We start from the raw sequence: 15,120 nt of genomic DNA on the forward strand, positions 1-15,120 counted from the left end.
GGCAGATGATTGCTGGACACACTGGGGCAATGCTGGAGACACTGGGGCAGATTGCTGGACACACTGGGGCAATGCTGGAGACACTGGGGCAATGCTGGAGACACTGGGGCAGATTGCTGGACACACTGGGGCAATGCTGGAGACACTGGGGCAGATTGCTGGACACACTGGGGCAATGCTGGAGACACTGGGGCAGATTGCTGGACACACGGGCAATGCTGGAGACACTGGGGCAGATTGCTGGAGACACTGGGGGCAATGCTGGAGACACTGGGGCAATGCTGGAGACACTGGGGCATTGCTGGAGACACTGGGGGCAATGCTGGAGGACACACTGGGGCAGATGATTGCTGGAGACACTGGGGCAATGCTGGAGACACTGGGGCAGATTGCTGGACACTGGGGGCAATGCTGGAGACACTGGGGCAGATTGCTGGACACTGGGGGCAATGCTGGAGACACTGGGGCAGATTGCTGGAGACACTGGGGGACATGCTGGAGACACTGGGGGCAATGCTAGAGACACTGGGGCGCAATACTGAAGACACTGGGGCAGATTTCTGGAGACACTGGGGGCATTGCTGGAGGACACACTGGGGCAGATGATTGCTGGACACACTGGGGCAATGCTGGAGACACTGGGGCAATGCTAGAGACACTGGGGCAATGCTGGAGACACTGGGGCAATGGTGGAGGAGACACTGGGGCAATGCTGGAGGAGACACTGGGGCAATGTTGGAGGAGACACTGGGGCAATGCTGGAGGAGACACTGGGGCAGTGCTGGAGGACACACTGGGGCAATGCTGGAGGACACACTGGGGCAGATGATTGCTGGACACACTGGGGGTAATATGCTGGACACACTGGGGGTAATATGCTGGACACACTGGGGGTAATGTGCTGGACACACTGGGGGTAATATGCTGGACACACTGTCTGGGGGCAATGCTGGACACTCTGGGGCAATATTCTGGACATACTGGGGCAGATTGTTGAACACACTGTCTGGGGGCAATGCTGGACATAGGGGCTAATTAAGGGATATTATTACTGCAGTGATGTATTTATTTTATTTTTTGAGGACATTGTTTTAAATGGGGGGGCGGTCCTGTTACTGTGTAGAGTGACACTATGTCGCCTCTTTTTCTTCATGTGGTGTAATGTAGAAGTTGGGAAAAATTAAGTAATGTGTTCTGCAAGCGGAGCTCGAGATAACTGTGTTATTTCCTGCAGAGATAAGTCCTGGCTGGAAGAAGTGATGGCGGTCTGTGCTGGATGAAAGATGAAGGACTTCACCTAGAGACGTCACTGGTGAGTCAGTGTTACCTATACACTGACACTATACACTGTATACTATATAGAGCTCCTGTATATAATGTCACCAGTGATCACTGTATTACCTATACACTATAAACAGAGGTCCTGTGTACAATGTCAACAGTGATCGCTGTATTACCTCTACACAGACACTGCATACTAAGTACAGATCTCCTGTGAATTCTGGCACTTATGGTGATAGTATTGTGTGTTTTTTTTATTACTGATCAGTATTGTAGTATTCAGTCACTATGTGGTGGTAATATGTGGTCTGGAAATGGTGTTGTGGTATTTGTCCCTTGTATGTGCTATTTGGTCACCAAGTGGTGGTAATATGTGGTCTTGACATGGTGCGGTGGTATTTGTTCCTTGTATGTGATATTATTCGATCACTGTGGTTGTAATTTGTGGTCTGGTCATGGTGCGGTGGTATTTGTTCCTTGTATGTGATATTGGTCAAAATATACCTAAATTGTATTGCATATTTTAACAAATATTTAATAGGTTACAGTAGAGTAGGGCCCGACCATTTTTCTGGAATAACCTGGTTCAGGTATCACATGACCCCCGTCACATGACCCGACCCCCGTCACATGACCCGACCCCGTCACATGACCCCCGTCACATGACCCCCCCATCACATGAGCCCCCCCTGTCACATGACCCCCCCATCACATGACCAGGGGGGCCCCACAGTGTCTGAACAGCCCGGGGCCCTGGCTACCCTTAATCCACCCCTGATCCAGAGTGATCATGGACCTCTTGGCTGCATCTCTGATCAGTCTTGTTTGAGATGAAAGTTTAGAGGGACGGTCGGGTCTTGGTAGATTCGCAGTGGTATGATACTCCTTCTATTTCAATATGATCGCTTGCACAGTGCTCTTTGGGATGTTTACAGTTTTGGAAATCATTTTGTATCCAAATCCAGCTTTAAACTTCTCCACAACAGTATCACGAACCTGCCTGTTGTGTTCCTTGGTCTTCATGATGCTCTCTGTGCTTCAAACAGAACCCTGAGACTATCACAGAGCAGGTGCATTTATACGGAGACTTGATTACACACAGGTGGATTATATTTATCATCATTAGGCATTTCGGACAACATTGGATCATTCAGAGATCCACAATGAACTTCTGGAGTGAGTTTGCTGCACTGAAAGTAAAGGGGCCGAATAAAATTGCACGCCCCCCTTTTCAGTTTCAAATAACCAATAAGTTTTGTTCAACTTCACAATTGTGTTCCACTTGTTGATTCTTCACCAAAAATTTACATTTGGTATCTTTATGTTTGAAGCATGATATGTGGGAAAAGGTTGAAAAGTTCCAGGGAGCCGAATACTTTCGCAAGGCACTGTAGGAGACAACAATACTGATTTATATGCACCACATAGGAGGCATTGGGACTGGTATATGTATATTACATAAGAGATAGTGGGGCTGATGCACATCTTCTAGGAGGCAATTATTCTGCTGTATACACATCACAAAGGAGCCAGTAGGGCTGGTACACACATTACATAGGAGACAATGAAACCTGTGCATACATTACATATTTGACAGTGGAGATGCTGAGGTTTCTGGCTTTATCAGAGGGTTGGGAGCACAGAGCATACTAACTCCACCCGCAAAGAGTGCTGCATGCGCTTGTTTACAGTGTCGGGATGATTTAAAGCGCCAGAGGTTCCCCAACCTGATCTAATGTGTATAGGCTGTATAACAGATGAAATGGACCGGCGATGGACATAAAGCCAGTGCAGGAATGCTGGAGCACAGACGGTAGGGGTACCCTCATAACTAGAAATGGGCTCTAAACTGTGTACCAAATAAATTATGTGGCCCTGTAAAGCAAACAGAAGATTGCAGTGCTGGTTGAATGGGGGTAGGCAGAGCTTATTTGTCGGTCGGCACTTTGGAACTTCTGAGTTGAGCCTGTTGCTCATGAGCCATGTAAGTGGTAATCATTTCTATCGGTTTTAATTTATTTCACTAATTTATATAGCATCTAATTCCACAGTGCTGTACAGATATCATAAACACTGTCCCCATCAGGGCTAAGAATCATTATCTCTTTGGAGACTTGATGGAATCCAGAGGACCAGTTAGAAACTCACACAAACACATATTCAAGCTCCTTGCAGATGTTGTCCTTGAGGGATATTTGAACCCAGAATCCCAGGGTTTCAAAGCAACAGTGCTACCCACTAAGACACCCTGCTGCCAATTTTACTGATCTGTTTATGATTTAGTTTGTGCAGTGATAATTGTGCACATGTTGTATGTGTATTTGTGCTTGTCTGATGTATATATAAACTGTGTAGCCTACATTTTTGAGGTGTGTGCGCTGTGGTTGTGTGATGAGTGTTTGTGTTGTGTCTGTGCACTGTGCTTGTGTGATAAGTCTGATGTGTGTGCTGTGCTTGTGTTGCATGTCTGAAGTGTGCAGAGTACTTATGTTACATGTGTGTTGTGCTTGTGTGACGTGTCTGATATCTGGCCTGTGCTTGTGTGACATGTCTGTGCGCTGTGCTTGTGTGAAGTGTTTGATGTGGGCATTCACTGTGCTTGTGTGACATACTGAATACCAACATAAAAGAATGAGCAAACAAAAGGAAAATATTAGAGAGACACACTCCGACACTAATCTACCAACCTATATATGAAAACGAATGCACACAAAGGTCTCATAAAGCTAACAAGATTTACATACAAATGGCTGTACTAGCTCAAAACGGTGCTTCTACTCAATACTGAGCAAAGGGTCTGAATACTTATGACCATGTGAAATTTCAGTTTTTCTTTTTTAATACATTTGCAAAACTTTCTACATTTCTGTTTTTTTTTCAGTCAAGATGGGGTGCAGAGTGTACATTAATGTGAAAAAAGAGAACTTTTTGAATTTATCAAATGGCTGCAATGAAACAAAGAATGAAATATTTAAAGGGGTCTGAATACTTTCCGTACCCACTGTATACTTAAACAGAATGTTCCTAGAAGTGGCACCAGTAACACGTACAAAGGAAGAGAAGCCTCTGGATGAAACGTGCGTTGGGGCAGGTGGACCAGGACGCATGTACCAGACCCCCCCTTTTCACTGACATGCCATCCTTTCTGTAAGTACTTACCGTATGCATTTTTTCACTAAACTATTTAGTACCAGTCATGACACTTGATAGTTGACTTGAATTATGTTGATTGGGTTATTTGTCCTATTTGGAATCTATTGTGTTTCTTTACATCTCTTACTTTGTACATGTTACTGGTGCCACTTCTAGGAACATTCTGTTTTGGTATATGTATGTCTTTTGTATTTATATCATTTTAAAGTATATTTAATAAATTGTTAGCTTTTATGAGACCTTTGTGTGCACTCGTTTTCATATGTAGGCTGGTTGTCTGATACTGCATCTGATGTGTGCAGTGTGCTTGTGTGATGTGTCTTGTGTGCAGTGTGCTTGTGTTACATGTCAGCTGAGCTTGTGTGACGTGACTGATACAATTGTACTCAAAAGTTTACCTACCACGGCAGAATTTTTGCTTTCTTGCCCTTTTTTCAGAGAATATGAATGATAATAACATCAAAACTTTTTCTCCACTCATGGTTAGTAGTAGGGTGAAGCTATTTACTGTTAAACTATTGTGCTTTCTCTTTTGAAATGTTCACTAAATGCTAAAACTGACCTGCCATTATGAGTCTCCGGGTCATTACAAGTTCATAGACACCAAACATGTATAGGTTCTTTTTTATCTAAGTGGGGAAAAAAATTCCAAACTTTGTTAAAAAAAAAAAAAATCCCTTTTTCTGATACCCGTAGCGTCTACATATTTTGTGATCTCGGATTGGGTGAGGGCTAATTTTTTGCATGCCGAGCTGATGTTTTTAACCCCTTAACGACCGCCGAAACACCTTTTAACAGCGGTAGATAAGGGTACTTAAACCACAGTGCTGTGGAAAAAGTGTCTAGAGCCCCCAGAGTCGTATTTTCTCCGAGAGACCATGATTCAGATCAGTTTTTACCGACCCCCGGGCTGCGATCGCGGTATTAAACGTTTACCAGCGATCACAAAAAAAAAGTCTGTGTGCCATTTAATTTCTCTCTTCTCCGATGTGATCGCACATCAGAGGACAGAGAAATAGGTTCTCCGATCCCCCCGATTCTCCTCGGCCCTCCTGCTTCCCCCCCCATGGGCACCTCCATCTTCTCCCAGGAAGAAATTGGCAGATTCATGCGCAGTGCACCACCCGAGATCGTCCGGCACTTGGCAGATCTCGGGGTCTCGACTGCCGGAGGTAGCCGAGACCCCAGAGAACATGATTTGGGTCGGTTTTTACTGACCTCGGTTTTGCTATCGCCGCTACTAACCGTATCGTGGTGACCGCAAAAAAAAGTCTGATGTGCCATTTAACTTCTCTCTCCTCTGATGTGATCGCACATCAGAGGAGAAATAGGGTCCCCGATGCTTCTCGACCCTCCTGCTTCCCCCTGTGGGTGCCGCCATCTTCATCCGGGAAGAAAATGGCGGATACATGCGCAGTGCACCCGACGAGATCTGCTGGCCGGCAACAATAGGAAGATTTTCCTATCACAGTGATCAAAATAAAAAAAAAAGTAAATAACCCCCCCTTATTACCCCCTTAGTTAGGGAAAAATAATAAAATAAAGAGTTAGGCTAATGTTAGGGTTAGGGTTGGGGCTAAAATTAGGGTTAGAGTTGGGATTAGGGTTAGGATTAAGTTTGAGATTAGGGTTATTGTTAGGGTTGGGGTTAGGGTTGGGATAAGGGTTAGGTTTAGGAATAGGGTTATGGTTGGGATTAGGGTTAGGGGTGTGTTGGGATTAGGGTTGGGATTGGGGTTAGGTTTGTGGTTAGGGTTGGGATAAGGGTTAGGCGTGTGTTGGGGTTAGGGTTGTGATTAGGGGTGTGTTGGAGTTAGGGTTGTGATTAGGGTTATGGTTAGAGTTGGGGTTAGGGGTGTGTTGTGGTTATGATTGTGATTAGGATTATGGTTAGGGTTCAGATTAGGGGTGTGTTGGAGTTAGAATTGGGGGGTTTCCACTGTTTAGGTACATCAGGGGGTCTCCAAATGTGACATGGCTCCACCATTGATTCCAGCCAATTTTGCGTTGAAAAAGTCAAATGTTGCTCCCTCCCTTCTGAGCTCTGCCATGCGCCCAAACAATGGTCCCCCCCACATATGAGGTATCAGCGTACAAATTGCACAACAACTTTAATGGTCCAATTTCTCCTGTTACTCTTGTGAAAGTAAAAACTTTGGGGCGAAAAGATAATTTTTGTGGAAAAAAATAAGATTTTTTATTTTCACGGCTCAACGTTAAAAACTTCTGTGAAGCACTTGGGGGTTCATAGTGCTCACCACGCATCTAGATAATCTCCTTGGGGGGTCTAGTTTCCAAAATGGGGTCACTTGTGGGGGTTTCTATTGTTTAGGTACATCAGTTACGTGAAGCCCGCAGACCATTCCATCAAAGTCTTCATTTTAAAACGTCACTACTTCCCTTCCGAGCCACGATGTGTGCCCAAACAGTGGTCACCCCCCCCCCATATATGGGGTATCGGCGTACTCAGAACAAACTGGACAACAACTTTTGGGGTCCAATTTCTCTAGTTACCCTTGTGGAAAAAAATTGAGGGCTAAAAATCATTTTTGAGGGCAATTTTTTTTTTATTTTCACGGCTCTGCGTTATAAACTTCTGTGTAGCACTTGGGGTTCAAAGTGCTCACCACAGATTTAGATAACTTCCTTAAGGGGTTTAGTTTCCAAAATGGTGTCACTTGTGAGGGTTTTCCACTGGTTAGGCACATCAGAGGCTCTCTAAAAGCAACATGGCATCCGATCTCAATTCCAGACAATTCTGCACTGAAAAAGTCAAAAGGCGCTCCTTCTCTTCCAAGCTCTGCCGTGCACCCAAATAGTGGTTTACCCCCACATATGGGGTATCTGCATATTCAGGAGAAATTGCACAACAAATTTCATGGTTCATTTTTTCTTTTTACACCTGAGAAAATAAAAAAAATTGTTTCTGAAGTAAAATGTTTGTAAAAAAAAATGTAAATGTTAATTTTTTCCTTCCACATTGCGTCAATTCCTGTGAAGCACGTACAGGGTTAATAAACTTCTTGAATGTGGTTTTGAGCACCTTGAGGGGTGTCGTTTTTAGAATGGTGTCACTTTTGGGTATTTTTTATCATGTACACCCCTCAAAGTGACTTTAAATGTGAGATGGTCCCTAAAAAAAATGGTTTTGTAAATTTTGATGTAAAAATGAGAAATCACTGGTTAACTTTTAACCCTTATAACTTCCTAACAAAAAAAATTTTGTTTCCAAAATTGTGCTGTTGTAAAGTAGACATGTGTGAAATGTTATTCATTAACTATTTTGTGTGACATATCTCCCTGATTTAAGGGCATAAAAATTCAAACTTTGAAAATTGCAAAATTTAAGAAATTTTTGCCATATTTCTGTTTTTTTTATAAATAAAAGTAATATTGAAGAGATTTTACCACTAACATGAAGTACAATATGTCCTGAAAAAACATTCTCAGAACCAGAGGGATCCGTTAAAGCATTCCAGAGTTATAACCCCAAAAAGTGACAGTGGTCAAAATTGTAAAAATTGGATCCGTCACTAAGGGGTTAATGATACCATTTTGGTGCAGATACAATCTGTGGTGACCAAAAAAAACGAATTCAGGCGCTTTGACTTTCTTTCTCACTACGCCATTTAGCGACCAATTTAAGCCTTTATTTTTTTGATATATCGGGTGATTCTGAATGCGGCGATACCAAATATGTGTAGGTTTGATTTTTTTAATTGTTTTATTTTGAATGGGGCAAGAGAGGGGTGATTTGAACTTTTATATATATATTTTTTTCATATTTTTAAAAACATTTTTTTTTACTTTTTGCATGCTTCAATAGTCTCCATGGGAGACTAGAAGCTGCAATAACCCGATTGGCTCTGCTGCATACAGGCGATGATCAGATCGCCTGTATGTAGAAGAATTACTCACTTGCTATGAGCACCGACTACAATAGAGGTCTGCAGGAGACCTCTGGTTATCATGCCAACCCATCGGAGACCCATGATCACGGGGGTCACCGATGGGCAGATTTCCGTCACGACTGCCAGAAGCGCATGTTAAATGCTGCTGTCAGCAGCAGCACTTAACGGGTTAATAGCTATGGGTGGATCGTAATTCCACTCGCAGCTGTTCCGGGCACATGCAAGCTGTTCAAAATAGATGACATATGCTGGGAAAGATGTGGGCTCACCGCTGGAGCCCACATGAAAGGGAGGGTGTCCGACATCGGCGTACTATTTTCCGATGTCGGAAAGGGGTTAATTTTGAGGGTATTCACATCCTAATTGGAATTACAGCTCTTTAATATGTGGCTAACTCCCAGTACAGTAAAATGCACACCCATAGGCAGCCAGTACAGTATAATGTACCCCCCATCAGGCAGCCAGTACAGTATAATGCACCCCCATTAGGTAGCCAGTACAGTATAATGCACTCCCGTAAGCAGCCTGCGTAGTATAATGCACCCATTAGGCAGCCAGTACAGTATAATTCACCCCCATAGGCAGCCAGTACAGTATAATGCACCCCCATTAGGCGGCTAGTACAGTATAATGCACCCCCATAGGCAGCCAGTACAGTACAATGCACCCCCATTAGGCAGCCAGTACAGTATAATGCACCCCTATTAGGCAGCCAGTACAGTACAATGCACCCCCATTAGGCAGCCAGTACAGTATAATGCACCCCCATTAGGCAGCCAGTACAGTATAATGCACCCCTATTAGGCAGCCAGTACAGTATAATGCACCCCCATAGGCAGCCAGTACAGTACAATGCACCCCCATTAGGCAGCCAGTACAGTATAATGCACCCCTATTAGGCAGCCAGTACAGTATAATGCACCCCCATAGGCAGCCAGTACAGTATAATGCACCCCCATTTGGCAGTCTGTATAGTATAATGCACCCGATAAAAAAATAAACCCAATACTCACCTCTCCTTTCCTCCTTGTTCCCGCGGTGCTCTGAGCACCTGCTCATCTCTGGATAGCTGTTTCCGAGTACTGACATCATCACGACCTGTCAGTGTCGGTGACATCAGACGCCGACAGGGGAATGATGGGAGATGGAGCGTAATGCTCCTTCTCTCATCAATGCAGTCAGCTGTATCGGCATCTAGCCGATACAGTTGACCCTGTGACAAGCGAGGGGCTCACTGCTGGCACGGGCTCCCCACCACCTGCTCAGGGGCCCCATTGTGGCCAAGTGACAGAACAGGGAGATCGATTCATCCTGCTCTGCCACAGAATGTAACTGTAACGGTGCAATGTGCTCGCTGATAGTTACATAGCATAGCTCCGGGTGGGCCCCCTCAGAGAATGGGGCCCAAGGCCACTGCCCCTCTGCCCCCCCGGTACCTACACTACTGAATGTCTCTATTGCTGTGTGTGCAGTGTGCGCAGCAGAACACTTATGGCCACTGCCAGGTTCTTCTCAGGTGCTGTCACTCCGGCTTCACAAAACGGTTCAGAGTCACAAGTGTTTTCAAACAACACAACTTTACTAGACAGCATTACTGTCATCACATTGGCAGCACAAGGCAAACACAGAGTAATCTTCATATCTTTCCCTGCCATCCTGAAAGGTCTTATTCTCTCTTTCCGCTTCCTTTTCCCGGCAAGCCCGACCGTGTCCTTGGACAGTTCTTGTCCCTTCTGTGCCTCTTTTGTCACCAGCTCCTTTTCAGCCCCTCATCCGGCTCCAGTGAGAAGGGTTGCCTGGAACACTATCACAGCTTCTCCCGCCCTGGTTATAGACCCCGGATCCTGCTTGGGGATGGTCCTGTCGAGCTGGTGCCCGTCGACACTGTTCTCTGCCTGGGGCCCCTTACTGCAACAACAGCTTTATCCCCATGGCCTATAACACTCTGCTTCACTACTGCTCACATGACCTGCCCTGGGCTTCTGCCTAAAATCAGGAAATATCCTGATTATACTTCCTTGCTCTATGCTGTCCCTCCCATTTACTTAACAACTGTGCTGCCTATCTCCTACTCTATTCTATGCTGTCCTCTATCACTAATGTGCGGCCGCACACAGCATTGTCTTTGGCCAGGGGGAACATTGAAGCCCTCACCTTAATCCCCTGATGAATGCTTACATTTAGTAGAGGGGGAAACGCGTCAGGAATGAGAATCTACTAACGATAAGTACCACAACTATGTGGGATTTTTCTTCTATGGCTACCGACTAATGGTTATGTACCCGCTGAATTGATGGTTCTTGGAGATTACATAAGGTTATATGGGCATTGTGCAATAATCTGAAAAACATCGTTTCTGCAAAGCTGTACCTACAAAAAAAACTGAGATATCAATCCACTATTGGTGGTTCCTCAGTGACAAAAGTATCTACTTACTGAATACATTTTAATATTTTTTTATTTTCTCCAACCTAGAAAGGCTGTAGTAACATCACTTATTGGTGGTTTATAGGGTTAAATACATACTGAATACATTTTAATATTTTTTTATTTTCTCCAACCTGGAAAGGCTGTAGTAACATCACTTATTGGTGGTTTATAGGGTTAAAAGCATCCAGCGTTTGTACGGCTTGGGCAGTGTGCAAAAATCTACTGTGCACTTTTTCTTTGCAGCAAGAAATATCATTTGATGTGGTTCTAATACCTTACCCTACCCCCCATTGTTTTCATTTTTAGGGGGTTACTGACATGACTTTGAAGCTGGACTGCACATCTCCTTGACTATAGAGTTTCTACTACGAGATATGTTTTCAGACCTTGAGTCTGCAATTCTGGGTACTTTTTGGAATTATTTGTGTGTGTTTTTTTGTAATCTTAGTGTATAGTATGTGGAGGGTGCAATAGGGTTTCCTAGGGCTACCGACGCTGAGCGGGGGCACCATCAATTCTACAACTAGGGTGCCAACCTCCGCTGGCAGGTAGGGCGATTGTACAGGGCTTCTCTAGTGAGAGATTAGTACCTGTTAAGTTATTATACTCCTTTTGATCCCCACCTGTTTGCAAATTGTTGCACATTTTTTGCACCTTCATTTTTTTATTTCTTTGATCTTTTAAACAGACTAATAAAAGTTATTTTTTTTTCCCTTGGTGTTTAATTAATTTTGAGACTATTATTTTCTAAAAGGTTTTGTCCAGATTTAGGGAAAACCTGCTCTGGGCTATTTGTGCTTTCCATATGGCTGTAGGCAGATTCAAGTTAAAAACCCTTCAGTATAGGGTTTGGGGGTGTCAGGGACAGACTGGTGTTTGGAGGTGTATAGAGCAGAATGCTCTGCACCGCTCCACCTGTGTGAGGCAACACAGGCCAGCGGAGCCAAACAGCCAAGGCAGCTGAAAAGCCTGGCACCCCACAGCGTACACAGCGGTGCAGTTGCCCACGGTAACAGGCGACGACAACAGGTCAGAGGTGGACTGGCATGTTTAATGATTGTAAACTGGAGAATATGGTTCCCGGCTGAAATCTGGAGGATATCGTGTACTGTGTATTATTGTGAGTAAAGGTAAATTAACACGGTGGTGCAGTCTGCCTCCCAAAATCTCTGAAATACGTGATAAATACGTGATTCAGACAGAACCCCAAGAGAAAAATGCCTATAATGAGGCAGATGGAGGCACTGTGGATGTCTGACCTGTGATCCGGCGGTGTCCGTCTTCTTAGTCATACAGAAAAGCGCGGTCCACCATAAAAGGACACTGCTGAACACAGGCCAGACGGATTCCAGAGTAACTCTGCTGCCTCATTATAATAGGGAATGGATCCCTCGGAGGTTTCATCTGAATCATGTCACTCAGAGATTCTGATGGGAACCCCAAAGTAAGTGCTCAACGTAGAGCACTGGATAAATGTGATTCCAAACGTTATGTCACATGTTCCCAATGCGCTGCTTTGTGTTCCCTTGCTGCCTGTAACTCTCTAACATGGCCCTCTTTCTTCCTCTGTCCAGGGACAGTACCTGCACGGTAGGCAACTTGAGCCATCTCTTTGGGGTCTCTGTCGACGGTGACTCTGATTGCTGCTGTACATCAGGTATTATGTGGGAAAGTCCCTTTTAGTTTCCGGCCCTCTGGTTCTGCCGTGGGACCTGTAGTTCCTCACGACCTCAGGCTCCCAGTGCCCGGTTTCTGCGCTCAGCTTAGAGAGGCCCAGAAGCAATCCTCCTCTAGCTACTAAGTCCTTCTGTGCTCCTTCACTGTCTGCTTGTCTGCACCAGACTAACTGACTCCTCCTCCAGTCCAGGATGTATATAGGGAAGTTCCCCTTAAACCTGGTTTAGAGCTCCCCTTTCTGGCCTGGAGTCAGAAAATGTTGCATGTAAGATTACCTGCCAAAGGGATCCCTCCTGTCTCCCGGCATGGCATTACCCTCCCCGAGAGGAAGGCAATACCACTGTGGTACCTGCTCCATGGACCATCACTGAATCATGGATACGTTTGGGGTAGTCAGGATTTGGACCCACCGGTCACCTGAGCCCCATGGATACGTTTGGGAAAGCCAGGATTGGGAACAATGGGTCACCTGGCTCCATGGAGATGTTCAGAGAAGCCAGGTTGTGACCGTACAGTCAACTAGTCTTCAATGGACTGTCAGCTTCCTAAGCTTGTCATTACCTCCTCTCTGTGAGTGCCACAGATGAGGGTAATCGGCCCCAGAAGCTCTGAAGTCACAGCTGCTCTTATCCCGGCGTGTCAGCAGAAGGGTGAGCCTCTGTAATTTTGTACCACCTTTGCGTATTGCCACACCATTTTACCCTCCCCGTGTTGTCTGAGTAGTATCACGGCCACGGTAAAAAGAGAGAGGGCGTTCGATGGTATGTGCCCTTGTCCATGTGGCTTTAGGCTAGCAGACCCCCGTGTCTCCACACCCCCAAACAAGCAACAACTGAAGTCGTCATCTGCAGTAAAGGTAAAATCCTTAAGGCCATAGTCTAGCACTAGGGAAAAATAAGAAAACCAGTTACTTAGCCTCCTCTGGTTCAGCGAGGCTTCTCTGCTACTGCTCTGGTCTACGTGTACAGGCTGCAGCAGAGTTGTCCTAAGGCTATGTTCACACGATCCTTTTTTTTGCTGCTGTTCCGCAGCGCTTTTCAGGCTGCGGATTCGCATCCTTTTTCCATGCAGGGTACAGTCCAATGTTATTTAGAAAATATATAGGGACTAAACCAAAACGTTGTGCACATATAATCCCTTTAAAACTTAGCTTTTAATATCCAATAATACAGTACTGTCTGTATTTATTGTATGCATCGCACTTTTTCACCACTGTTCTCCACTATATTGTTTTCCCTCCTATATATATAGGGACATTGTAGGGGAGTGAGGGACAGCCTGCGTTGAGTGGGGGCGCCAAAAAATCGCTTCTTAGGGTGCCAACCTCCACAGCAAGGCAGGTGAGAACAGTAGGTTACAGAACAGTATTTTTATAGGTGATTATATATGTGGTATTTATTGCATATTTTCAGAAACCAAGGTTTGGTTTGGGTCAGGGTTTTATATTTATTGGATATTAAAAGCTAAGTTTTAAAGGGATTATATGTACAGTCCAATGTTACTCTATGGAAAACAAAAACCGCTGTGCCCACTATCCTTTTTTTCTCAGGCAAATCCGCGAGGATTTGCCTGCAGAAAAAAAGAAGTACCATGTCACTTCTTTCTGCGGATTCAGCTCCTGTTTTCAACAGGCACCAATAGGAAAGTGCTGTTGAAAACCCGCAGAGGAATCTGCAGAAGAAACTGCAGGAAAATCAGCAGTGCAGTTTTGCACTGCGGGTTTTCCAAATCAGGACCTGAAAAAAAAAGGATCAAAAAAAGGATCGTGTGAACATGGCCTAATAATGCCTGTAACCGCTGCCCCCAATCACTTAGCTTAGCGGTCATACCGAGGTACACGGCACAGGCTGCTGAGCTCACTGATTGGCTGCAGTGATCATGTGATGTCACCGCTGCAGCCTGTAGACAGCCCGTAGCGGTAGCATCGCTGGCCTGGGGGGTGATGACTGATGATACTTTTCCCTAGCACTAGTCTATGGGCTTAAATTAAAACCTCCTTTAAGAGTGGGACCCCATCCATAGTTCCCTTTCCTCTCTGTGTCTGCCCCGGCGATCCTATGTGACACCAGCCCCCACTACCTTGGGCTATCTGCCCTCCACATAATGACAGGTCACGGCCATAGTCCTCAGTGTAGCCCCCACACCAAAGGGCCTGCATGGCCGTCCACCCATCAGCTTGTGCCCTGTGGTCCTTGGTACATTCTGTATCACTACAGAGAGGAAAGCACTCAGCGTTGTCAGTGACAACCCGATCCCCTCACCTCACAGGAGCGCAGCGCAGTCACAGCAGCACATCCACAGTCACACACAGCGCCAGCGACTTCCGGTCCGCGCATGCGCACGACTCTCCGACTCTGCTTTTTGGGAGAAGCCGGTGTTCTGAAAATTGTCGGCATGTCGTACATAGTAGGGATGGGCGAGGCTACGGAGTCACGTGGCGCAAACTGACCAATCACGGCCAAGCAACAGCTGAAGATGCAGGGTGGAGAGAAGAGGAGCTGTGGGCGGCAACATGCCTGAAAATTTCAGGGAGGGGCGTGAGTATGGCACCTGGGGGCCTGGTTAAAACCACAATAGTGAGGGAGGGGGCGTGACAAAGGGAGGGGGGCGTTACTATGCCCAGAAATTTCACACGCCCCCCTCCCTTTGTCACGCCCCCTCCCTCACT

At 45.5% G+C, this 15,120-nt stretch overlaps 1 protein-coding gene across 1 annotated transcript in view; it reads right to left on the reverse strand.

Annotated features, from left to right (window-relative positions):
* LOC143767198 (uncharacterized) overlaps positions 1-15,072 on the reverse strand; it is a 237,296-nt gene extending 222,224 nt beyond the window's left edge. The window contains exon 1 of the mRNA XM_077255325.1: positions 14,714-15,072. The gene's annotated coding sequence lies outside the window, so the exon portion shown is untranslated. The remainder of the gene's footprint in view (positions 1-14,713) is intronic.
* Between the last annotated feature and the right edge of the window lie 48 nt (positions 15,073-15,120).

The sequence above is a fragment of the Ranitomeya variabilis genome, chromosome 4, assembly GCF_051348905.1.
Source record: "Ranitomeya variabilis isolate aRanVar5 chromosome 4, aRanVar5.hap1, whole genome shotgun sequence".
In the NCBI taxonomy this organism is placed as follows: domain Eukaryota; kingdom Metazoa; phylum Chordata; class Amphibia; order Anura; family Dendrobatidae; genus Ranitomeya; species Ranitomeya variabilis.